Source organism: Panthera tigris, chromosome F2 (genome assembly GCF_018350195.1).
Source record: "Panthera tigris isolate Pti1 chromosome F2, P.tigris_Pti1_mat1.1, whole genome shotgun sequence".
Classification (NCBI taxonomy): Eukaryota; Metazoa; Chordata; class Mammalia; order Carnivora; family Felidae; genus Panthera; species Panthera tigris.
In genome coordinates, this window is record NC_056676.1 from 71,419,364 (window position 1) to 71,445,736 (window position 26,373).

At 52.9% G+C, this 26,373-nt stretch overlaps 1 long non-coding RNA gene across 2 annotated transcripts; it reads right to left on the reverse strand.

Moving 5' to 3' along the window:
* Nucleotides 1–5,869: 5,869 nt before the first annotated feature.
* Nucleotides 5,870–20,160, reverse strand: LOC122235045. Of its 2 annotated transcripts, XR_006213135.1 has the most exons (5): nt 19,959–20,160; nt 18,147–18,391; nt 12,513–13,048; nt 11,708–11,839; nt 5,870–6,995 (listed from the first exon to the last, which is right to left on the reverse strand). It is a non-coding gene; the product is annotated as an uncharacterized LOC122235045 (long non-coding RNA). The 2 variants fall into 2 exon arrangements; XR_006213136.1 differs by lacking the exon at nt 12,513–13,048.
* Between the last annotated feature and the right edge of the window lie 6,213 nt (nt 20,161–26,373).

A 26,373-nucleotide genomic window follows, 5' to 3' on the forward strand; every position in this document is an offset into this window, starting at 1 on the left:
AAGGCACCTGCTCTTGCCTGTCACATAGTAGCACTCAGGCTCACCTCCTGCCCTCCAGATGTGGGAAAAAAAAAACACACACACACACAGGATGCTAAGAGAGGTGCTCAGAAGCCTTTGGGAGCTGAGAAAGGAGAAGGGACAGCGAAAACAAAATTACTTTAAAAACCTCCCAAAGTGCAGAAACCCATAGTGGCCCTTTATCCGATGGCCATCTCCAAGTACCCCTGCGTATTAACCTCACCCTGGCCTCCTTCATCACACACGCTGCCCCTCCCCATGCCAACAGTCTGGGCAAAATCCGGAAAATGCACATTCCAACGTGCCTCCCCAAGGAAGAAAACTCAGGCCCGCTGACCACTCCTGCATGCCCCACCAAGGGAGAAAAACCACCTCTCGCCAGCTTCCTCCCCGTTTACAGGAACCCCCAAGCCTGGGAAAACAGCCCAGCTGTTAGCCCTGGCCACCCCCTGGTCGGACAGTCATCTGGTGGTGGCAATCAAAAAGATGCTTTTCATTTCCACAGAATGCACTCTTCCAAGGATAGGAGAGGCTCAAAGTCAGAGTTTAAGCTCCTTTTCACAAGGAATCAATATTTTCACGAGATAATCCTCCTGGGGAGGGGATGGATTACTGAGATCCCAGGTGGCAAAACGTGGCTCTCTGGGGACTGTGGGATGGATGTTACAGGGCAAGGAAGCCAAAACGGAGACCCACACCCACTCACTTCTCAAAATTCACGGATCCAGCTCTTCCTTTCACAAACATCTACCCAGAGCGTCCCAGGTGCCCAGGGACCCCTTCCAGGCAGAGGGGGATGCAGAAATTAGAGGCCAGAGGACTGACAATGAGACTTTCCATTACTGCGCCCCCTCCAGGCCAGGAAGTCCACGCTCACTTTCTCTAGGCCCTCCTCAAAGCACCCATTTTACAGACAGACATCTAAGACCGGAGAGGGTGAGCGATTTGCCCAAGGTCACACAGCTAGTGAGGCTGCAGGGCCAGGAATTTAGCATAGGTGCAAAGTCCACGTGACACTCCCCAGCGGATCCTCCTTCCCGCTGAACCCCCCCTCCCCCCACCGGCTCCATTTCTTGCAGCTGGGTGGGAATCAAATGCGACCCCCCCCCCCCCACGCAGGGTTCCAGCTGGGGAAGCGGGGGTCGAAGTCCCCGGTTCCTTCTCCCTCCCACCCTCAACAGGGGACGCACCGGTTCGAGACCCACTGTGTGTGAACACAGACCCAGGAAAAGCCCTGCAGGCTGCAAGGGCACCCACCCGGTAACACTGAACTTCCATTTAAAAAAAAAAAAAAAAAAAAAAAAAAAGATGATGAAAAGATAAAGAGCAAAGAGGAAGTGCTCTTTAAACACAGGCGGGTGGTTACCCCAGGAGGAAGTCTTGAGGCCAATGGAGATTTTGCTCACCCCCTCCAGTTCCTCTCTTCGAAGCGCCTGGCCTTCCAGCCCCCAAGCAAGTTGGCGCGGGCTGCGCTGCGCCGGGGCCAGACCCCGCGCCCTCACCTGGCGCGCAGGAGGGGTCTTGGGGGGCAGCCACCCCGAGCGCCCCCTCCCTCCCCGCGCGGGGCCCCGCCGCGCGCTCCCCGCAGCCGGGTGGACCCGGGCGGCGGCCCCGCGGCGTGCGCTCCCCCCCCCCACCTCGCCCTCCCGCCCCCGGCGCGTCCTCTGGGCCCCCCGCGCCGCCCCCACCCCTGCGGCGCCCCCTCTCCCGCCGCCGCGGCGCCCGGCCCGCACCCCCGTCCCCGCACCCACCGCGCGCGCCCCGCGCCCGCACCCGCACCCGCACCCGCGCCGGGCGCAGGCGGCTCCGGGGGCGCGCGGGCGAGCCGGGCGGCCCGGGCGGCGGCGCGGCGGGGCCCCGGGCACGTACCTGGCGGCCGGGCGAGCGGCGAGGGGAGCGCGGCCGCGGGCGCTGGAGCGCAGGAGCCTCGGAGCCTCGGGTGCCGCCGCCGCCGCCGTTTCCGGGTTGGCCGGTCTCACGTCACCGCCACAGGTTCGCGAGCGGCCCCCGCCGCGGCGGCAGCAGCAGCAGCAGCAGCGGCGGCCCGGGCGAGTGCCAGGCGAGAAATAACTATAAAAGGAAGAGACGCCTCGAGGAGGAAGAGGAAACGCTGTTTACCTTCGAGAAGCCGAGCCGCCGGCGCTCGCACAAAAGGAGGACGCTCGCCGACGCCGCCTCCCCCCGCGCCCCGTCCCCGCCGCATCGCGGGGCCCGGCGTCAGCGCGCGCGGCGCCCCGGGACCGCCCCGCGCCGGCCCCCACCCCAAAACCCGCGGTGGGGGCGGGGGGCCCGCGGCGGGGTGACCTTGGGCAAGTCACAGCGGGCGGGCGAGCCGCTGCGCGGGGCGCGCTGGCGGGGGGTGGGGGTGGGGGTGGGGGTGGGGGGCTCGACGCCCCGCTGACCCAGACGTGGAAACCCCAAGCCCCCGGAGGCGCAGGGCTGGCCCAAGGTCACGGCCTATCGGGCAGGGTTCGGGCTCCAGCGCCAGCCTCCCGACCTTGAGGCCAGCCGGGTTCCTGCCCCCTGGGTCCGCTCCCCCCGCCCCTGTGCTTGGGAATGATGCCAATCCGGCCCGGCCCACCTCGCAGCGGGGTCGGTGACAGCGTGTGCGTTCAAGACATTAGGCCTCCAACAGATACTTACTGAGGGCCTACTAAGTGCCAGGGCCTACTAAGTGCCAGGACTGTTCTAGGCCCTGGGGACACAACTGGGAACCCGGACAAAATTCCGGCCTGGGAGGCAAGGGGACAGACAACAAGCAAATATCTGATGTGTCTGGAGGTGCCAGGTGCTAGGAGGAAAAATAAAGCAGGATCAGGGGAGGGACTCGGGTGCCTGTGCCACCATGAGTAGCTGGCTCTCCAAGGACTTTTAGTATAGGAATTCCCAGAAAGCTCCTGTCTGTAATTCCAGCGTCGGATCTTACGGAGGCCCCATCTTTCCCCTCCTCTGTAATGGCAGTGAATGCATTTTTCTCCGTGTAACAACACAACACGCATGGGGAACGGACAGTCTTCTTCCCTCTGCCTTGCTCCTCCCGCCCTCAAGCCCATCCTATCATTGTCTTGAAATTCTGCCACATTTCTCAGGAATATAGACAGTGTTCTTTAAAGTATCTTTGCACTGACCTCTAGCAGGGCATCAAGAGTTACATCAAGATCCTTCACTGTCTTTCCACCCTCCACCTCCAGATATCCTGGATGTGTTGTTGGGGGCTGGGATGTGCCCAAATAATATCAGGTGTTGACTTACCTGATTATAACCCGTTGGTTTCTTCCACAAAGAGGTCTGAACCCTTTCCCTTACCCAGGCCCAGTGCTGGGGGTGGGGGTGGGGGGCGGTGAGAAGATCTGATTCCAACAGGACTTGCAAGGGACTCCTGGCCCTGGATCTGCAGGAAAGCAGCCCAGACGACCCAGTATGGAGGAGACTGAGGGGGAAGGGTGTTTGTTCAACTTGGAAGGGAGGGAGCCACAGAGAGGGCAGAAGGAGATCATAAAACTCTTCCTAGAAGTTCTGAGAGGCATTTAGGCCAAGTGAAAAAGAAGCACCTGGAACCTTGCCTGAGCATCAGTGCCCTCGTCTCTAAAGAAGGGCAGTGAAGCCCACCTTGCCGTGGTGGAGCAGAGGGGACACAGCTGGGTCCTGAACTAGCAACTTGAGAAGCCAAGGGGTTGGAATCAGAGCTGAGCTGAGTCAGTTTCTTTCTTGGCCACTTACGAAGTGGGCATTAATAATTCCGAACATTTTTGAAGTTCTAACCAGTTGCCAAACGCCGTGCCCATCTAATTTAATTCTCAGAACAGCCCCACGAGGCAGGTTCATCATGCTCAGTGTTACGCAAGATACTGGAGCTGGGAGACAGATGGAATTCGCCCAAGGTCAGACTAATTAGATAGCAGTGGAGCTGGGCATGAACCCAGATTGTCTGGCTCCAAAGCCCAGCTCTTCACCCTGACCCTCAGTTTGCTCATTTGTTAAGTGGGATTGACAATGACAGCTTCATGAGTTGGGGAGGGGGATTTAAGTGAAACAGCACATGTGTAGAACCCAGCACATTAGTAAGACCCAGGAGAACAGTATCAGCATTGTCATAATTATCACAATAATGATGAAAGGCATAGGGGTAAAGAATTTTCTGGCATGCTTCGGAACTTCAAACGGTTTGGAGTGAATGTAACATAGGGTGTAGTGTGGGGCGTCAGGAGGCAGGGAGGAATAAGTGAAGGTGTGTGCAGGGGCTGGATCACGCTTCACCTGCACTCCACGGAATTCAGAGATGTCTAAGATGAGGAGTCCGACTCATGTGTGTCTCCACTCACTGAATACAGCAAGGCTAAGAGGATGATTCTGGCCTTTGATCTTGCTCATCGGTCAGGTCCTGACAGATGTGACAAAGTCAAGCAAATGGAAACCTGGGGATAAAAACCTATGTCATGTGAGGACACACTGAAGAAGGCTATGACCCAGAGAGTGGGCCCTCCCTCACCAGTCACCAAATCCGCTGGGGGCCTTGGGGTCTGTTTCACAAGGGCACTAATCCCATTGATGAAGTCTCCACTCTCACGAGCGAATCACTCCCAGAGGCCCCACCGCCCAACACCATCACGTTGGGGATTAGGTTTCAACCTATGTGTTGTGGGGAAACACCAGCAGTCGGCCCATAATATTTGGTGTCCTGAAAAGGGCACTGATTTTGGAGTCAGGAAGGCCTGCCTGCAATTTCCAGCTGTGCAGCTTTGGGCAAGTCAATTAGCTTCCGACTCCTTGAATTTCCTCATCTGTAAAATGGGAATAAGAACATTATCTTCTGTTTGAGAAATGTGCATGAGATCATGAATTTGTAATGCTATCTCGGCTCTAAAACAGCAGGCACATTTTGCTCGCAACCTCAGTATCCTATTCTCCCATAGCACGTGCTGTCCACACATCCTTCGAGCAAAATAGCTGGCTCCTTCCATCATGTATGCAAAAGCCCATCAAAAGGGTGCATTTCCCGGGGTGCCTGGGTGGCTCAGTCGCTTGAGCATCTGACTCTTGATTTCATCTCAGGTTGTGATCTTACCGTTCGTGAGTTGCATTGGGCTCTGTGCTGACAGTGTGGAGTCTGCTTGGGGCTCTCTCTCCCTCTCTCTCTATCTGCCCCTTCCCCATGCTCGCTCGCTCTCTCTCTCAAAATAAATAAAATTTTAAAAAGCATCATTTTTTTTTAATATGTATCTCCCCACCGAGCATCTGGTTTTTCACAAGAGTAAAAGCTACTGCGTGTGGAAAGTAACAGAAAGTGAAAGGAGACACGGGAACCCTGTTCTTGTCCTGCTGGTTAGTATTTTGTAATCGAGTAGATTCCACATCCCACGGGGCTACAGGGTTCCTGTACCTCTGGCCATGCAGAACTGGCGGGCTTCAGAGAGGAGTCTCACAGCCCGAAGTCACTAGGGGCCGCTGTCCTGGAATTGCAGGAGGGCCGTGGGGAAGGGGGTTGCAGGTGGCTCAGGCAGCCCCTTCCGATTGAGGGATTTCACTCAGGAAGGCAGACAGAGAGAGCTGGCCCCCAGGCTGGAACAGAGATCCTAACCTGGGCACGCGGAGCCCAGGCTTCAAAAGCTGGTGAATGATGGTTTCCAGGCACTGGCACAATGGGCAGCAATCGCTTAATGGACGCTAAGTTTCCTTTTGGGGTGATGAAAATTGTGGAACTAGGTGGAGGTGGTAGTTGCCCAACATAGTGAATGTAGTAAACGCCACTAAACTGTTCACTTTGAAATGGTTAGCTATAGGTTATGAGATTTTCACTTGAATTTTAAAAACTAGGAAGGAAAGAAGGAGGGAAGGAGGGAGGGAGGGAAGAAGGAAGGGATGGGAGGAAGGAAGAGAGGGAGGAAGTGGGGAGGGGAACCAGCTGGGGTTGGGGGGAGCCGGTGAGCAAGACCTTTAGCGTATTTTCAACATTTCACAACATCCAGCATAGGGCTGCACCAATGAGCCAGCTGTCAGAATCGGAGCGACGGGGGCCCAGAACGCCCTCTGCGCGGCCAGTTTGTATAGGCGATTCTTTAACAATTGGAAGTAAAGGCAATTCGTATTGAATAATGCAGTTTGGGTATTAGTATTTTGGTTTCTATCATAACTTCATTTCGAAAAGACAAAAGAGCATGGCATCATAGAAAAGCTCAGGGTGGAGTCTGAGAGGCCTGAATTCAGATCCCGACTCTGAGCAGCTGCAGGGCCCTGGACAAAGTCTTAAGCCTCGCTGTGCCTTGTGTTTCCTGCTTACATAACGTGGGGTGACGATGACATGCCCATCGTCGCACTGCCGTGGGGACTGAGTGGGATAGTGTAGGTAGGATTTCACCTGGAGGGTGCAGAAACAGGTGGCGGTTTGTGGTCACTATAAGGTGCACAAAATCTTCCAAAACCTGGGTCCGCGGCGGGGAGCGAATCAACGTTCTTCGGGGGGCTCTAGAAACCACTATCTAGACTCTGGCGACCTGCAAGAACACAAACGAATTTCGCACCTGCCTGTGCCCGGTACACAGTTGGTGTTTGGCAGTGGGGAGGGGACTGAAGCAAGGCAGAGTCAGCCCCGGTCCCTCTCCGCTCCTCCAGGTCTCCCCCGCATCTCACAGGAGGTGAGGGAAGAGAATGCATGGCGTGTCACCTGTCACTGTGTGTTAGGAGGTGACAGTTACCACCGAGGGCAAGAGAGCAGAGTCAAAATCCAGCAAATTCCCTGGGGTCATTTAGTGGAGGGGGCAGATAGCCTTTCCCACTCTCCAAGAACCTACCTCCGCACAAAACGCTGGGAAATGTGATTTGTCATGGCGACATCACTGAGAAGCAGTTACTTTCAAGTGCATTGCCATGCAAATGGGTCAGCGCTCGTTGCTCTAGAAAAATTCTGTCCTGTGGAGGGGTGATCTTGTATCCGCAAAACGGTCGGCGAGGCATCAAATGTCCCCCGTCTGACCACACTGAAATAAAACCATTCGCTCAGTTTAATATGAGTAATTTCTCTAAGCATAAAACGTCTCTCCACGCTGGACCACAAGCACAGATGTGCAGACACACGTGCATGAGCACACACACACACACACAGCCTCGTGCAGACACACACAGGGAGGAGAGGGTGTTTATATGAGTTATTCTTTCTAATGGTGAAAGTAGGGGTGCTAATTATAGAAACGCCGCAGGAGAAAAGTGTAAGAAAGGAAGCGAAGCCCACCCACGATGCCCCTTCCAGGGTCAACCCTGGAACTGCCCTTTCTTAACATCTTCACGTATTGTGTCTCTTTTTTTTTTTTTTTAATTTTTTTAGTGTTTATTTATTTTTGACAGAGAGAGAGAGAGAGAGAGAGAGCGAGCATGAGCAGGGGAGGGGCAGAGAGAGAGGGAGACAGAATCCGAAGCAGGTTCCAGGCTCCGAGCTGTCAGCCCAGAGCCCGATTCGGGGCTCGAACTCACGGACCGTGAGATCATGACCTGAGCCGAAGTCGGACGGGCGCTCAACCGACTGAGCCAACCGACTGAGTCCGACTCTGTGCTGACCGCTCAGAGCCTGGAGCCTGTTTCAGATTCTGTGTCTCCCTCTCTCTCTGCCCCTCCCCCGTTCATGCTCTGTCTCTCTCTGTCTCAAAAATAAATAAAAACGTTAAAAAAAATAAAATGCATTTTATTTTAATATAGTTGCAATTACACTATATCCACCCTGTTGAATCTTGCTTCCTCGTTCGCGTATATGAGAGAATGTCAATCCCACAGAGCTTTAAATGGACAGGCCAGGCACCGACAGCCTGAAACCCACACAGGAGAGTCGGCAAAGAGACAGAAACTACTGTTTCTCCTTCAGTGTCATTTCCTCCAGGCCAGATACTATGTCTTATTCGGCGTTGCGGGCCCAGCCCTTAGCACGGTACCCGAAACATGATTAGTGCCGAATAAAGGTGTGCGGAATAAGAAATGGACGGGAGTGGGGAACAGATAGATACTGATGTCACACTGACCTTGCCCGACGGGTTTCACCGCCGAGAGGAGCTTCTCTGCAGACCCTCCCCTCTTGCAGAGAAAGCCCCCCCCACCAAGCGATAGGGAGCAGTGGAGACCGGGGTGACGGGGAGAGCGTGGCATTCACCTTCCCATCTTTGCAAAACCCCGTGCTCCCCAGATAGCAGGTGTCTGGCCGCAGGTTGCAGCTGTGCACCCGCTCAGAGCTGTGTTCTCCAGAGATGGTCTTCGGAGCAGCAGCCCCTGGGAACGGAGGAGAACGGCAAGGTCTCCGCCCTGCCCCAGACTGACTCCGACTCAGAGGCGGGGCCCAGCGCCCTGGGTTTAACAAGCCCTCCAGGTGGTTCCGCAGAAGCTAGTTTGCGAGCCACCCACCCACTTAGAGCAGCGGTTCTCAGCCCCGGTGCACGTTGGACACGCCTGGGGAACCTGTTTGCCCTCCAAGATGTGAGCCTCAGCCCAAGGTTCTGAGTTCATTGATTTTGGGTGGGGCTCAGACTTCAGAGTGCTCTCAAAGGTCTCCAAGTGCTTTTAGGGCGCAGCCTGAGAAGCCGGCTCTGGACCGCAGTGAGGCTGCACGTGGCCATTTCTCGGGGACTCTTTCCCCTTCCCACCCAGCGTGCCTCATCATTACTAAGTGCGGTATTGTAATCGATCACACTGACTTTTTAATTCTGAAATATTTTATGCATACAAAGCAATGTGGAGCACCGTACCCACGTACCCGCCACCAGCGCCGTCCTATCTTCTTATTCGGCCATTATTTACGGGCCCCCGCCCCCAAATTCGTACGTTGAAGTCTTACCCCCTACTCCCGAGAATGTGATTGTTTTTGGAGACAAGGGTCTTGAAAGAGGTGATTGAGTTAAAATGAGGTCACAGGGATGGGCTGTAATCTACTATGAATGGCGTCCTTACAAGAGGAAATTAGGACACAGACATGTACAGAGTGAAGACTGTATGAAGGCATCTTCGTCTACGAGGCAGGGAGAGAGGCTGCGGGAAAGAACCGCCTCTGGGATTGCCAGAAAAGAAATTTCTGCCGTTTAAGCCACCCAGTCCTCGGTACTTTGCTATGACAGCCCTCGCAAACGGATTCAGTCATATTCGTGCAGATGCTTTTTTAAAAAAGCCCCAAACATAACAGCCTTGGGGCTCCCTGCAGACCCTTCTGGTTCCCCTTCTGTCCCTCCTTCTCCAGAAGAACCGCTGTCCTAACCTTTACTCTCTCTCTTTGCCACAGAGAGCCAGCAAAGTGATTAGGAGCATGGACTCTGGAGCCACAATAACTGGAGGGAGATACTGGTTCAGCCTCCTCCTCGCTGTGTGACTTTGGCCAGTTGATCACCCTTTCTGGGGCCAAGGAAACTGGGAACATGAGCTATCGCATCAATCTGGTGTTTTTAGGGTTAAATGAACTGTTTTTACGTTTTATGTTTTCTTTACTTTTGTAATGTTATGTATTTTATTTCTGAGAGAGAGAGAGAGAGAGAGAGAGAAAGCCTGTGAGCGGGGAGGGGCAGAGAGGCAGAGACCATCCCAAGCAGACTCCGCGCTGTCAACACAGAACCCAACACGGGGTTCCCTCCCATGAACCGTGAGGTCATGACCTGAGCCAAAATCAAGAGTCACACGTTCAACCAAGCGAGCTACCCAGGTGCCCCAATGTTGTTTTTTTTTTAAATTTACTTATTTTATTTTGAGAGAGAGAGAGAGAGAGCATGAGTGCATGTGAACAGGGGTGGGGCAGAGAGAGAGAGAGAGAGAGAGAGAGAGAATCCCAAGCTGGCTCTGGGCTCTCTGCCCAGAGCACCACTCGGGGTTCCATCTCACGGGACCATGAGATCATGATCTGAGCTGAGAGCAAGAGTCAGATGCCTAACCGACCAGGCCACCCAGGTGCCCCATGTGAACTGCACCCCTGTGGTTTGTGTCCTGGCTCCTCTGGCCTCACCCCTTCCCCTGTGGTGTGGAAGTCTCCTCCCTCACCTCCCTCCCTCCCTCCCTCCCTCCCTCCCTCCCTCCCTCCAGGTTCAGTTCCCACCCTCGCCCTGGCCTCCTCTGACCCACGCGTAGGACGCGCCCTGCCTCCCCAAGGATGCCCCCCTGGCCCGCTCAGCTCCGTGTCAAGACGTCCTTGCCCCAGGCTCTCCCTGAGGCCCCGGCTGCCTCTGCGATGGCTTTCGAGTCTCCCTTGCTCGCAGGCTCTATTTCCATTTTCCCTGGGACTGTGTTTCAGAAGCTCAGCGCTTCCTACATTTCAAAGGGTTTCCACAGCCCTGGTCTCCTGTGATGTCACTTCACAGTCCTGAGATGAAGACAGGGCAGCACTCTTCCCTTTGCACGTGAGGAAACCGAATCATGGAGAATTTGAGTGACTTACAGAAGGTCGCAGAGCAAGTGAGAGACAGGACTAAAGCCCAGCTCTCCAGACTCTCAATCCTATGTTCTTTTTTTTTTTTTTTTAATTTTTTTTAATGTTTATTTATCTTTGGGAGAGAGAGAGACAGAGCACGAGTGGGGAAGGGCAGAGAGAGAGGGAGACACGGAATCCGAAGCAGGCTCCGGGCTCGGAGCCGCCAGCACAGAGCCCCATGCGGGGGCCCGAACCCGCAGACGGCGAGATCATGACCTGAGCTGAAGTCGGATGCTCAACCTACTGAGCCACCCAGGTGCCCCCAAAGGAAACAATTTAAACAAAAAAAGCACGGTCCCAGAGCCACTTATGCCAGAATCCTCTGGAGGACTTGTGGAAAATACGGATTTCCGGGCCTCACCCCTACATATTCTAGTCTGATAGGGTGGCTGGGCCCCGGAACCTGCACGTTGATGACCTTCGCTGAGTGGGTCCAAGGCACGCTGGGTTTGAGAAACACTGGGCCCTACAACAAGCCTTGCCCCCCTCTCACCCGACCTTCACTGCTGCCAGCAGCTCCTAGCAAGGTCACCCGCCCCTGCCGGCTCTGAGGTGGGCAACTCACCCGTGTCGACAGAGGTGGGGGAGGCCTGTACGAATGGCTGATAGAGGCCTTACAACCCCGTGGGACTTTAGAGCTCAGAAAGGCATTTTATACACATTTTCCTTCACCTTCAAACTCTGTTCCCCGAAGGTGAGGCAGGCAGCGTTATGCCATCTGGAAACAAAACGGAGGCCGGAGTCCAAGTGGCATGCCCAAAGTCGTTTATTTAGTAGCAGGAGCTGGACTTGAACTTGGTCTCCGGGCCTTAAACCTGTCTCTACTGTTACCAGAAGTCACTCTGGAAAATTCACCCTCGGGTACCTAGTAATCCAGTCACTGGGTGACCACATTGACAGGACAGTAGGGATCACCAATAGGAAGAGGCTTTACAGATAAAAAACAGATTTGGGGGGGGGGGGCTTCTAAGTAAGACGGGATAACAAGAGCTGGATTTATTCACCAGCCTTAAAATATTTGGGGAAAAAAATAACAACAAGAGAAAATACTGTTTCAGACATCGGACAGCGGGTTGCAAGGACAGTGATTTTGGAGGGGCTAGAGAGGGTCATACCCCTTCCTCGCCCCCACCCCCCAGCCTCTGCTCCTTTGAGGATCCTTCCTATCCTCTAGAGCCCCGCCCCATGGAGTGGGCAATGGCTGCCCCAGGAAGGAATCCCTGTTCCGCCCTGAACTCCATTGCACAGCACCTCTCGGGCACTTACCCTTTTTGTCGCACCCTGTGACCATCTGGGGGCCAATGGTCAGGAAACTCTGAATGCAGGAAGTTCTTCCATCATCTCCCTGCCCAGCACCAGACACCGTGGTCTGCACAGAACAGAGCTCACAAAGTATTTCTGGAAAGAAAGAGAGAATGATTCTTTCCACACCTTTTATCCTTAAAAGGAAAAAAAAAATGCCTTTAAAAAGAAAGAGTGAGATACACTCCTATAATCATCATAGTTCCCCGTGATGTTTTTGTTTTCACAGTTTAAATGTATTTAAGTAATCTCTACACTCAAACTCATGTCCCCGAAATCAAGAGTGGCATTTTCCTCCAACTGAGCCAGCCAGGCGCCCCTGTCTTACAGATGAAAAAAGTAAATCTTTGGGTGCATCACCTGACTGGTGAGAGAGAGCTGGCTCATTCCTGCAAGAGTTGTTACCAACTAATCGTGGCAAGAACAGGCAAGGAACAGGCATTGTCACCGGAGAATGCTCATAAAAGTCACATTCCTGGCACACCAATGGTATTTCAGAGGGACAGAGAGCAAAGTGATTCTTTCCAACAACTACCAGTCGGGAAACTGTTTTAACCCGAATCCCCTCTTTTTTCAGTGAAAGAGAATCATAAGCCTAAAACAGATTTTTATTTTGGGGGGTGGGGGGGATAGTCAAAAGTTCACTTTAAGCCTCATTGAGGGAAAAGCAAGAAGTCTCTAAAGTCCGGTGGGATTCCCAAGGGACGCTGGTCAGTATCAGACTATCTTGTTGGATATTCTACATGGCACTTATCAGATACTACCTTACCTATGAGTTTTCTGTTTCCTCCCACTGGATGTAAATTTCAAGAAAATGGAGATCTTGTTTGTCTGATTCCTGAGCACACAGAACGGGGCCTGGCACCCAGCAGGTGCTCTGTAAATGTGTCTTGGAAGAACTCATAAGACAGAAGACATTCCTCAGTCCCCGGGGCCGGGGGCGTTTGCGCAGAGGCTGGGCAGCTGGGCTTCGCAGGAGGACCCCGTATACTTTCTGCCCAACCTCTGGCGGAAATGTCACAAACAGGAGGGGGAACGAGGGAGAATCGAGGTGAAGGTGAGCCCGGTGTGGAGGAGGACAGAGGGGAGGCCATCCTGCCCACAGCTTACGTCCGGGAGAGAAAAACAGCTTGGGTGTTCGCTTCTTCGCAGTGGTGAAAGCGTTTCGGCATGATGGTAGAAAGGTGCCCTGTCTGTTGAGGCAGCTTCTCCCTCCAGAAATGTGCTTCCCTCTTCTTGCCACCAAACCTGGGCAGGTCACACCCTTCCTTCCAGGGCCAGCCCCAGGGCGACTTGCCACGTGCTCTGCAATATGTCCACATTGTGCCGTGGTTGCGTCAGATCTCTCTCTTCCTTCCTGCCATCTCTCCTTCCTTCTCTCTTTCCTTTTCTTTGGGAGGAAAGAGACGGGACGAGCCCTTCCCCCACCCGTCCTGTGGGATCACCGTTATTCTGCACTCATCTTTCATCACTGCCCATGCATAGACAATATGTAGACCTTTGTGGATTTTTAAAACTTTGCACAAGTGGTTGCATTTTGTATGAATCCTTCTGCGCTTTTCTTTTTTGCTCAGTGCGATTCATGTGGCTACATGTAGCCCTGGTCTGTTCATGGAGTGATTCACAGCGGTTCATTACCACCACGTGGAAAGCCAGTAGTCTTTCTGTCTCTCCAACCCTCTGTTACCGTGCAGGCTCCATGAGAACAGGTCATTTTCTTTTTTTAAATACTCCTTTATTTGTTTATTTTGAGAAAGAGAGAGAGAGAGAGAGAGCACAAGCGGTGAAGGGGCAGAGAGAGAGAGGGAGAGGGAGAGTGAGAATCCCAAGCAGGCTCCACACTGTCCGCACAGAGCCCAGCATGGGGCTCGATCCCATGAAGCATTAGATCATGACCTGAGCCAAAATCAAGAGTCCGACGCTCAACCAACTGAGCTGCCCAGGGGCCCCAGAATGGATCATTTTCTAGGTAGTAGAATGACACCTAGAAAAACTGGTTAACTCGTTCTAAGAATTTATCAACACTTTGTAAGTATTCCACTGTATAACGTGACCACGATTGTCTGGGCCATGCAGATGACATCTGCGTTATTCGAATATTTTGCTCTTTTAAACGGGGCTTTTGCAGGGATGTTCTTTTCCCTGCCTCCTTGTGCTCACGTAGGAAAGAATCTCATTTGTATCCAAGACTGAAGCGGCTGGGTCATAGGTAGATAAATGTAACTTCAAACTTATTAAAACTATTACACACTTTCCAAAGTGGTTTATTCCAAAGTGGTTAAGACTTGTCTCCACCAGTTACACACATGCACACACACACACACACACATATATATGTAAATATATGCATGTATATATGTAAATATATGCGTGTATATATGTAAATATATGCGTGTATATATGTAAATATATGTGTGTATATATGTAAATATATGCGTGTATATATGTATATATATTATAATATATGTATATATGTGTATATATATCATTATATATATTATACATGTATAAGGCTGCAGACATACAGTTCTGACCTCAGAACAGTGGCACTCAAATCTCAGATCTCTCCAGAATTTTTCCACGTCTAAACCGCATATGTAACGGAGATCTTTCTCTTTTGACACGCGGCAGGATTTCCGTCTTCTTTTTCACGGCTGTTAGCGTTCCCTTGTCCGGATGCACCTTAGCTTTGTAAATTAGTGCCCTGTTGCTGCGTGTTAGGTTATGCTCTGAAGCCATCATACAGTAAGCATGTTTGTGTGTTCTGTGGTTCTTTCCTGTGGCTACATATTTTTTTGGGTGGAGGTACCATAATTAACTAGTCACGTGTATTTTTTTAAATTACAGAATGGTATAAATCTTGTATTTTTCTCAGGGAAAATTCCCAAGAGTTGGAGTTTGGGTTGGCGTATTAATACTTTTTGTGCCTCTTATGTATTGCCAAAAGGATTATTATAACTTAGGCTGCCACCCTCCCGGAAACTTCTTTATGTAAGTATTGTGGACATTTGCTTCGTGGATTTGACCCTAAGTGTTCACATAAGCATGATTGGTGGTGATTTTCCTCTGTGTCCCGGGGTCCCGGCACATAGTAGGTACCCGGTAAATGCTTTTTTGAGAGAAGGGATGGTGACCAGAAAGAGGCCTAGGTATCTATCAGTCTAGGAAGATGGGCGACCAGGCACGAGGAGACATTGCCTCAAACTGGAAGGACATTAAAGACCTGGAGGCCTGGTGGGCAACGCTGAGATTCCTGGGGGGGTCGCCCTCCCTGTCCACTCCTGGCTGGGCTGACCCTTGCCCCTGGCTGGGGAGTGTCGGGCAGGGGAACCTGTCAAGGGCAGAGCCAGGTGCAAGCCCTGCTCGTGGGAGAGCTGCTGGGTGTGGCCACAGATGACAAGCATGTGGTCACAGTGGTTTGAGGAAGCAAGCCCCTGGATGCCACCCGACCCAGACTGTTCTCCAGCTGAGTGACTTTGGGAAAGTCCTTTAAGCTCTCGGTCATAGAATAAAGCACCCCCCCTGCCCCCCCACTGCCACCCAAAGACATCCATGTCCTTATTCCCGGGACCTGTGAGTAGGTTACCTCCCCTGGCAAAAGGGACTTTGCAGCTGTGATTAAGGATTTTGAGATCAGGAGATTATTCCGGATGGTCCGGGTGGGCCCAATGTCATCGCAATAATTATACAGGATTGTGAGAGGGTCAATGGAAGAAAAAGATGTGACCACGTAACCAGAGGTTGGAGCCACACGCTTTGGAGATGGGAGAGGCGGCCACCAGCCAGAGAAACGCAAGGAGCCTCTTCAAACTGAAAAAAACCAAGGACATGGATTCTCCCCTGAAGTTTCCAGAAGGAACACAGCCGGGCCAGCACCTTGATTTTAGACTTCTTTTTATTTTTGTATTCTTTAATGTTTATTTATTTTTGAGAGAGAGAGAAAAACAGAGCTTGTGCAGGGGAGGGGCAGAGAGAGAGGGGGGACACAGAATCCGAAGTAGGCTGTCAGCACAGAGCCCGACGCGGGGCTTGACCCCTCGAACCGTCAGATCGTGACCTGAGCTGAAGTCAGACGCTTAACCGACTGAGCCACCCAGGCGCCCCTTGATTTTAGAATTCTGACATCTGGAACGATGGGAGAATGAGTTTGTGTTGTAAACTACTGTGTTTGTGGTCATTTGTGATGGCAGCACTAGGAAACTACCCCCTCGAAAGCTCCAGGGGCCCCATCTGTAAAGTGGAAATAATAACAGGACTTATTTTAAACACTTACTTCGAGGCTAAAACACAGTAGGATATTTTAAGTGCCTGAAAAATGCTAAGTGTTTAATCAACGTGTGGGCAAGTCGCTTGGCCTCCCCGGGCCAGAGATACCCAGGATCAGGGAGGGCTCCTTCTGAGTGCACCTGTTCTTGGGGAGTCCAGGCCACTCTCATCTCCCCGGACCGGGGGGATCCTACGGCCGCCCTCTCCTTGGCCGGTGCCTGAAGCCCTTGAAGGCAGACGGGCCCTGGAAGGGGCCAGGACCAGATACTTTCTGCAGCCTGGAGCTCAGCATCCTGCGGCTCTGACCAACGTCCTCAGGGCACAAGAGGGGGAGCTAACTGGGGCTCACAGGAGTGGAGACAGAGCTTGCTAGTTCCTGCAGTGATTCATTATGGCAGAGCAGGCCGGAAGGCAAGAGACTGTACACGTTCCAGAAGGTCATGGCAAGGGGAAAAATCACCTCATCTAACAGAACAGTGATTCACCATGCTCGGAGCCTAATATAAGCACATCCACATGCACACACACATATGCACGCACATGCTCACACATATACACACGCACACACACACACGCACATATGCACACACATACACATATGCACACACACGAACTGTCTTCATCTATAACACATTACCATAGACTGAGCGGTTTAAAACAGCAGAGATTTCTTTCTTTTAAAAACAATCCTTTTTAAGTATATTTATTTATTTTCAGAGAGACAGTGAGAGCGAGCAGGGGAGGGGGGCAGAGTGAGGGGGAGAGAATCCCAAGCGGGCTCTGCACTGTCAGCGTAGGGCCTGACGCAGGGCATGAACCCATGAACTGTGAGATCCTGACCTGAGCTGAAATCAAGAGCTGGGTGCTTAAGTGACTGAGCTACCCAGGCGCCCCTCTTTTTTTTTCAAGTTTATTTATTTTGAGAGAGAAAGAGAGAGAGAGTGACAGTGCGAGAGCATGTGCTCGAGCAGGGGAGGGGCAGAGAGAGGGAGAGAGAGGACCCCAAGCAGGCTCTGTGTTGTCAGCACAGGCCCTGACATGGGGCTCGATCTCACGAACGGAGAGATCATGACCTGAACCGAAATCAAGAGTCAGACGCCTGGCCGACTGAGCCACCCAGGTGCCCCGAGATGTATTTCTTGTTATTTATTTTTCCTTAGCGGATAGGACGTCCAAGACGGAGGCACCAGCGAATTTGGAGTCTGGTGGGGGTCTGCTTCTGGAGGGGGGGTCGCTTGCTGTGTCCTCATGTGGAAGACGACTGAGGGAGCTCTGTGGGGCCTCTCTTACAAGGGCACTGACCCCATTCATGAGGGCTCCATCCTCCTGACCTAAGCACCCCCAAAGGGCCCACCTCCAAATACCCTCACCCTGGGGGTTAGGATCTCAACACAGGGATTTGGGAAGGACACCAGTCTGCAGCAAGAGCACACATGTGCACGTATGCACACGCACAGACAAGCACACACTCCCGGTGGCTCCAGGACAGGCAAAGCTATGTACTCCCTGCTGCAGAGACCAAGAAGCTAAAATGGAGAAGGGAAAAGGCTCGCTCAAGTTCATCCCATCGGTTGGAGTTAAGCGAGGACGGACCCAGGCTCTGCCCTCCTGGGTTCTGCAGTGCTGATCAGGAGGTGTCTCCTATTCTTCTTGCCCCTGCTGCCCCCCACCCCCTCCTGACTGGACAGGAGCAGAACCGTGAGCAGAACCGTGAGCGTGAGCAGAACGTGAGCGTGAGCAGAACCGTGTTCATAATGGTGCCAACTGGATGTGATTTCGAGAGCTGGGACTAGGTTGTTTTTCTTCTTGTCATTCTTCTCTTGGCATAATTTTGGGGGGCTGGGGTCAGGCTTCTTGTTCTCCCTCCTTAAGGATGTTACCTGAGGGGGCACCTGGGTGGTTCAGCTGGGCATCTGACTTTGGCTCAGGTCATGATCTCGCGGTTCATGGGTTCGAGCCCTGTGAAGGGCTCTGTGCTGACAGCTCGGAGCCTGGAGCCTGCTGTGGATTCTGTGTCTCCCTCTCTCTCTGTTCTTCCCCTGCCTGCACTCTGTCTGTCTTTGTCTCTCAAAAATGAATAAACATTAAAAAAACAAAAAAAAAAAAAACAAAAAAAAAAAAACAGAAAAGCTGTTACCTGAGGCCCCACGATGTGCTTAGAGCTACCGGGAGCAAGACGAGGGCAGATACAGCTGGTGCCTAGTAGGACCTTCACATCTGGGCAGCGGCCTGGGCCCTGGAGGTGCCAGAGCCCCTGGGGTAGGGTGGGGGGTATCGGTGAGTGGAGGGGGCCGGGCAGCCGCTGGGGCTGGAAGGGAGCTCTCAGCGTAGCAGCCGGGCCCCAGGCCATTTCCATCCATGCCTTCCTAGTCTCGTGTTGCTCTGATTAAACAAGAGAAGGGAAAATACATCAGTGTTAGTTTCAGGGGACGGTCCGTGAGCAGCGTCGAACCACCTGGGTGGATCTGGTCAGAGGGCGGGGTCCTGGGCCCCACCTGCTGACTCAGAGCCCCGGGGTGCAGGGCTTGGGCTTCTCAGGCTCAAGCGTGAGCCCCGCGGGGGTGAGGAGAGGGGAAAACAAAGCCCGCAGAGGGCAAAGGGGGGGCAGCGGGGCCCCTGCTCTCCGCTTGGCCCCTAGAGGACCTCCTGGCCGCTGGTCGGGCCTTCCGGTCACGATCACGGTGCCAGGGAGCAGGTCTGAGCCTCGGGAAGCCTGCCCTGCAGGGAGGATTCTCTGACCGAGGTGATATCAGCATTTCCCAGCCTGACTCACCGGAGGGAGTGACTTGACCGTTAAGAGCCCAAGGGGGCAGAGATGAGGAACTTGTACCAGAGTTTCATTTTTATTTTTAAACTCACAGCTCAACCTTCAGCAATGTGTCCATGCCCCCCGAGGAAAGCTGTGTGTGAAAGAAAGTCTGGCTTCGGAACCACCAGGCCTGATCCTCCAGGACCCGAGACCGCGGCCCCTGCCCCCTGCCTCCTGCTCCCCAGGCAGCTGTGCAAGCACGCTGGCTGCAGGGTGGGGGAGAGGGGGGCGTCAGGGTGAGGGCTGCAAGGTGCAGGCACCAGGCCCAAGACTCCCCGAGGGGCTCCCCCTCTGTGCGGTGGGGGTGGTGCTGCGGGGGAGACCGAGAAACCCTTACAGGGGCCAGAAGGGTTTCCTCTCGAAAGGAGAGCAAAAGAACACTTTCTTTTGGTTTCAAATGTTGGTAAAGTTCTTTTTGGCCCAAGAAGCTGAGAAACACTCCTGTTGGCCCCTGAGGAAATAAGAATGAAAAGCAGGGGCGCCTCGGTGGCTCGGTCAACTGAGCGTCTCACTTTGGCTCAGGTCGTGATCTTGAGGTTCGTGGATCTCGCGCTTGGCGAGTTCAAGCCCCGCATGGGGCTCTGTGCCGACAGCCAAGAGCCTGCTTCGGATCCTCTGTCCCCCTCTCTCTTTGCCCCTCCCCTGCTTGCATTCTCTCTCTCTCTGTCTCTCTCTCAAAAATAAACAAAATTAAAAAAAAAAAAAAGAATGATCTGAAAGTAGAGGGTTGAGGGAGCTGTGACAGGCTCTTTGGTGTAAATATCGGGGAGAGAGGAATTATCATTTATGGATCCAATAATTTATACCACTCCAGATGCAGGTCTTATATTAAAAAATATATTTATCAAAGTGGCATGTACAGACACATTATTCAGGAGGGTTTATCGTGAAGTGTTCCAAGTTGTCTGTCCTCTGTCCATTTTGTGAGGGTGGTGGGGGTGTTCACGCTTCAGGGACAAGCAAACTAAGGGCTGAGGGGCAGGCTGACTGGCCCACGTTCGCTCAGCTGTGAGGGAGGCACGCAGCCTCAAACCCAGGGCCAGAGACTCCAAAGCCCGTAGCTCTGCTTCTAGAGGCTGTAGAAATGCTTAGTTTAGTCTGGACAACAGTATTACCAGAGAAATCCCAAAGATCACTCACATATTTAGGTTATTTTCCCGGCTTTGAAGGCTTCAGAGTTTGTGACTCCTGAAAGTTCCATCTTCTTGAAGACACGTTCACGTCCAAGAGTGGGAGGAAAAGACCACCCACAGAAGGAAAGAAAAGTTTTGTGAATCATATCTTTGATAAGGGATTTGTATGTAGTATATATAAAGAACTCCTGTAGGGGCGCCTGGGTGGCTCAGTGGGTTGAGCGTCTGACTCTGGATTTCAGCTCAGGTCATGATCTCGCAGTTTGTGGGTCTGAGCCCGAGTCTGGCTCTGTGCTGATGGAGGGCTACCTGCTTGGGATTCTCTCTCTCCGTCCCTTTGCCCCTCCCCTGCTCACTCTCTTTCTCTCTCAAACAAATAAACCTCCTACAAGTCAGTAACGAAAAGACAATTCCCATTTTAACCCGGGGAAAGGTTACTATGTAGCCTTCTCTGTAGCAGACTTACACGTGGCCGGGAAGCACATGAAAAGACGATCCATGGCGTTAGTCATCAGGGGAACGCAGATCAAAACCACAATGAGACACCACTCCAACCCCACGTGGCAGGCTCTCATAAAAAAGACAGATAATAAACAGTGTTGTCGAGGACGTGGAGAAACAGGAAGTCCTCACGGACCGCTGGTGGGGGTGTAACACAGGGCGCCGCCGTGGAAATCAGTCCGAAGCTCCTCACATGGTCACACACAGTGATACCCATGACCCAGCATGTCCACTCTTAGGGATGAGAAATGAAAACATACGCCCACACAAGACCTGACACACAAATGTTCACAGCAGCGTTATTCAAAACGGTCCAAACAGGGGACGCCATCCAAAGGCTCATCAACGGATAAACAAAGCAAAGTACATCCATAGGGTGGAATATTACCTGGCAATGAAAAGAAATGAAATACTGATATATTGGACAACATGGATGACCCCTGAAAACATTATGCTAAGTAGAAGAAGCCAGAGAGGACCATATATTTTATGATTCCATTTATATGAAAGGTGTAAAGGAGACCAACCTATATAGACCGGAAGTAAATTACCAATTGTCAAGAGCTGAAGGGAAATGGGGAGTGACTAACGGATACGGGGTTTCTTCTTGGGGTGATGAAATGTTCTAAAGTTAAGTGTGGTGATGGTTGTACAATTCTGGGAATACACTAAACACCATTGAAATGTACATTTTAAATGGGCGAACTGTATGATCTGTGACTTATATTGCAATGAAGCCGTTATATGTTTGGGTTTTATTTAAGTAATCTCTACACCCAACACGGGGCTCAAACTCATGACCCCAACATCGAGAGTCACATGCTCTACGAACTGAGCCAGCCAGGTGCCCCAAGCTGTTGATGTTTAAAAAAGAAGAGAGGTGGGGAGGTAGGTGACAGATGTTAAGCATGTAGTGAGGTCATCAAGGGCTCACCTTCGCATTCGAGCAGATTTAGCTTTTAACTTTAATTATTATTATTATTTTAATTAAAAATTTTTAATGTTTATTTTTGAGAGGAGGAGGAGGGGGGGGGGAAGAGAGAAAGCGTGAGCAGGGGAGGGGCAGAGAGAGAGGGAGACACAGAATCCGAAGCAGGCTCCAGGCTCCGAGCTGTCAGCACAGAGCCCCATGCGGAGCTTGAACCCACAAACTGTGAGATCATGACCTGAGCTGAAATCAAGAGTCAGACACTTAACCAAGGGAGCCACCCAGGTGCCCCTTTATTATTATTTTTAACATTTATTTTATTTTATTTTATTTTTTTTAAACGTTTATTTATTTTTGAGACAGAGAGAGACAGAGCATGAACGGGGGAGGGGCAGAGAGAGAGGGAGACACAGAATCGGAAGCAGGCTCCAGGCTCTGAGCCATCAGCCCAGAGCCCGATGCGGGGCTCGAGCTCACAGACCGAGAAATCGTGACCTGAGCCGAAGTCGGACGCTTAACCGACTGAGCCACCGAGGCGCCCCTTTAACCTTTATTTTAAATGGGCTCCATGCCCATTGTGGGGATTGAACTCACAACCCCGAGATCGAGAGTCACAGGCTTTACCGACCAGCCAGGCGCCCCAGGCTTCCTTTAAAACAAAACAAAGCAAAGCAAAGCAAAACAAAAAACTTTTGTTGAAGTACAACCAGCAGACCCCTGGAGCTGGCTCAACCCAATTTGCAAGGATGGACTAGACAATCTGTGCCTCTTTTCCCGACCTGGCATTCAGGGGCATCACATTAGCAGTTTGTAATCAGCCGTGCTAGAGACACTCACACTGCCAGAATTGGGAGATGCTACAGATAAGGGCTTCTAAATATTTTACTTTTTTGAGAGCTGGCTACACATTTATCAGCATGCCACTGAGAATAACTCATGAAGAAAGCGCACGTATCAGAAGTGAGCAGCTCAGTGAATTTTCACAAAGTGAAGAAGCGTGTGAGCTGCACCCCGAGGAACAAATAGAATAGGATCTGTACCCCAAAGTCTGTCCCCCAGCGTCCCCTGCAGGATTCCCTTTGGGCAACCGCGATTCTGACTTGTAACCACACGGATACGTTGTTTCTTTTTGTTAGGTAGAATCGAAGGTGAACTCTAATTTAGAGTCTGGCGTCCTGCACTCGACCCTGGGACATTCACCTCTATTGTCTGTATAATGATCATCCTCATCACATGGTGCGATGAATCCCCAGGTTACACGGCCGTTGCACCGTTGATGGACATTTGGGCGGTTTCTAGGTTTCTACCGTTATAATAGTCCTGCTAAGGACACTCTATTCTTTCAGCCAGCACGAGCACACATTTCTCCCGGGGAGTCTACGGGTCCAGGGGCAAGTTCAGCTTCGGTAGACAGATTCTCAGCCGATCTCACTTTCACTCTGTTCCTATTTTCTGCCTCCTGCCTTATCTTCCCTCTCCTTGCAAGCTGGCCCGCCACGCCAGCACCTTCCACTTTGGCACGGACCAGACCAGGCCTTGGCTTCAGGCGGGAAAGTGAACCCCAGGCCGCCGACACTAGCCTGGAAGGGAAAGCAGGATAGGCGGCATATACACCTGTTGCTCTGTCACCTCTAGAGCTTTCTCTCTGGAGCCGTGAAACGAGATCCCTGCTGGTACAGGCGGCAGGGCAGGCCAGGGGAGTCCTGGCGTCTGAGTTTTCTAAGTGGTTCCAGCTGAGCAGGAACGAAGCTTGCACATTTGGACAATGCATTCTTGTGAATCTTTGTTCTGAGGCTTAGTGCGCCATAAAAAGAGGTCCATTGTCAAGCCGCCTGTTTACTGGGTGGGAGTCAGCAGTATGCAGTGCAAGTGGGCAGAGCAAATGTGGATCAGAGGCTCCCTGGCCTTGGCCCTCGCTGGGGTGGGTGCTCCCCACGCCCTTGAAAGCACGATGCTTCCCCTGCTAACGTGACCCTCCCCCTCCCCCAACGGCCGGTGCCTTTGCCGGGTTCCTGCGTTCACTCACTCAAGGGATGCCTAGCAAGGACCAACTGCGTGTCGAGCTTTGCGCACATTTGTGGTTCTGATCTCTCACCTGTCCCTGGGGAAAGTGGGGTTTCAAGTTCCTGTCGTTTTTGAGGATGACGGGGACCGCGCCCCCGGTTGGTGGGTGGGAATCACCTGTGGATGCCGGCTAGATGCAGGCTCAGAACGACCCCGAATCTCCAGGCACAGGGCCCCGGAGTCTGACTCGAATACTGAAGCCCCCTCTCCCCGCCCGCCCCGATGATGCTAGCCACCCAGCCTGAGAACCTGCCCCTAACGTATTTTCAGCGTGCGGACGGCTTATTCTGAGATCCACTTGGACCTGTGAGGCAACATGTAAAATTCTGCCCACAGAAGCTTGCCCACCGGCAAGCTTTCTCCCCAGGCGGTTTTGCAGGTCAGAGTTTTGGCCTCCTGAGCCTCTGCCTAGGGTTTGCTGTGGGGTAAGGTTTTTTGCAAAACAGCTGTGTTTATCTGAGCTTTAATTCCTGTTTTCAGGAGCTTAAGTGTTTCAATGTTGCACACGGGGCTGCTGTGCTCACAGATATACACTGGCTTGCTCACTGTTGCCTTTTGGTCACTTTCATGTGCACCAGGCCCCCCCCCCCCCCCCCCCCCCCGCCGCAGAGCAGATCTAAGGAATACTCCCCTGCAGGGCCCTCGGATCCGCCTACTTCATTGCACTTCGTGGTTCACCCCTGCCTGTGGGGCTAACCTGTCCATAGAAGGCTGGGGGTGGGGTGGCATTGACCCAAGTTCCCTTCAGAAATGGCAGCCAGGGAGCCTACTAGCAGCACACAGGCAGCGCGGGGTCATGGCTGGCGGCCACACGGGCCCTGACCTCAGGGTTCAAGTCTGGTCTCCGCCCTTTGGTTAGCAACTTGACTCTTGGCCAGTTACGACTTGACCTCCCTAAGCTGCAGCCTGCTCGTCTTTAAAGAGGGGAGGAGACCAGGCCAGGTTCCTGGTGCTACAGAGATGAGTCTGGCCGTGCCCCAGGGCCTCAGTGCAGGTGAGCGGTCACTGGGGCAGGCGGGTGCACCTGTTACTTGCGGGGGGGGGGGCTGCTCCAGCCGTTGCAGGGGAGCATCGCTCTCCCGCCAGCCTCCATGCGAGCTCTGTGCCTTTCACCCTCTCGGTCAGTGGGGGCCTGTAGCAGGAGCGCAGACTGAGGGCCCCAGGGACGCCCCCCACCGGGTGGGCCCCACGGTCATCAGTGCTTCTCTGTCCCCCTCCCCCTGAGGGCTTCTCAGGGACAGAGCTTTGGGGTTTGTCTTTGCAACTACAGGTCTGGCATCGTCTCAACACACAGAGAATACCTACCTGGGGAATGTACGAGCTCGGATATTTAAGGTAAGGCAACCTCCCCTCCAGCCCAGGCTGCTGCTGGACAGGCCGGACTCAACGTGTCCCCCACCGTGGGGCTGTGCGAGTGAGCACATGGTCAGCTGCAGAGAGGGGAGCCCCTCGGCCCTGAGTTACCTACATGCTGAGACCTGGAAAGGTCAGATACCAGGCCGGGTGGGTGAGGACACACGCAGTGGGGAGGGGGCAAATTGGAGAGGTTGAATTAGAATTACCGTCTCCGCTATCCACGCAGGCCACATTCTGGAAGGAAGATCTAGGATTGGGGAAGAGGAGAAACAAGTAGGGCAGGGAGTGGGGGTGGGAGGAGGCTGTTGCCGAGGCCACAAGGACCTGGGCTCGCCCTGCTGCCATCAGTGACCTTGAGCAAGTCCCTTCAGCCCCATGCGCGGATTTCCTCATCTGAAGATGTGCCCCAAGAGGATTCTCGCTGCACAGGAGACTGAATGCGCATACGGGAAACACAGGCTCATCAACCATCTAGTGTTCCAAGGGCCGAAGGCAAGGAGATCAGAGTTCCTCTGGTTTCTGGCGTCACTGGGGGAGGAATGTCCGAGGCAGCTCGCAGTATCCTGGAGGGGCTGCCTCCGAGGCGGGCAAGTCCGTTAATTTCAGCAGACACCTACCAGGTTTAAAACAATATAGAACCGATGTAACCACTGCAGCACTGATTTGAGAGAAAGCCGGCTTCCCCTTTGCCTGAACTATCCAGATAATTACATTAGCCTGTCCCAGAAATAGCCTGATAGTCACTGGTGTCCACACCGAAGCCCATCTTCCCCATCAGCACCGTCTGTAGGCTTTATCTGGTCTAGGTGTGTGATAGGCACTAACCTCCACCAACGAGGAACCCGAAGGAATGCCAGGCCAACACTCGAGAGTGTTCAGTGTTGTCGCCTCCAGCCGTTTTCCACCTCTGCTTCCAGGCTGGAATGCTGCGATGGATCCTAGGACGGCACCGGGGCCAGAACCACTCACTTGGACCCAGACTCGGTTGTTTACCAGCCACGGCATGTCCTGCAGGGCAGTGAGGCTTTCTGGGCCTCCTTTTTAATTTTTTTTTTTTAATGTTTTATTTATTTTTGAGACAGAGAGAGACAGAGCATGAGCAGGGGAGGGGCAGAGAGACAGGGAGACACAGAATCCAAAGCAGGCTCCAGGCTGTTGGCACAGAGCCCGACGCGGGGCTCGAATCCATAAACTGTGAGATCATGACCTGAGCCGAAGTCGGACGCTCAACTGACTGAGCTACCCAGGCACCCCCCTCCTTTTTAAACTCTGTAAAGCTGAGAGGTGTGTGCCTCTTGCTGGGGGGGCAGGGCTCTCCCCTCTTCACATAAAAAGGAGAAGTGGGTGCATGGAGGTGGGAGTGGGAACGGGGGGGGGGTGGGCAAAATGCAGAGGACTTGTTTTGTAAGCCCAGGAAAGTGATGGACATCTTTATGTCTCCAAAGCTTTGACACAGGAATGGCTGTGTTATCTACCCACCCACCCGCCGCCCCAAAGCACAGCCAAGCAGGAGCCCTGATTCTCTCCGAATGGAACAGAGTGGACGACTCACAAAATGGCTTGATTTCAGATG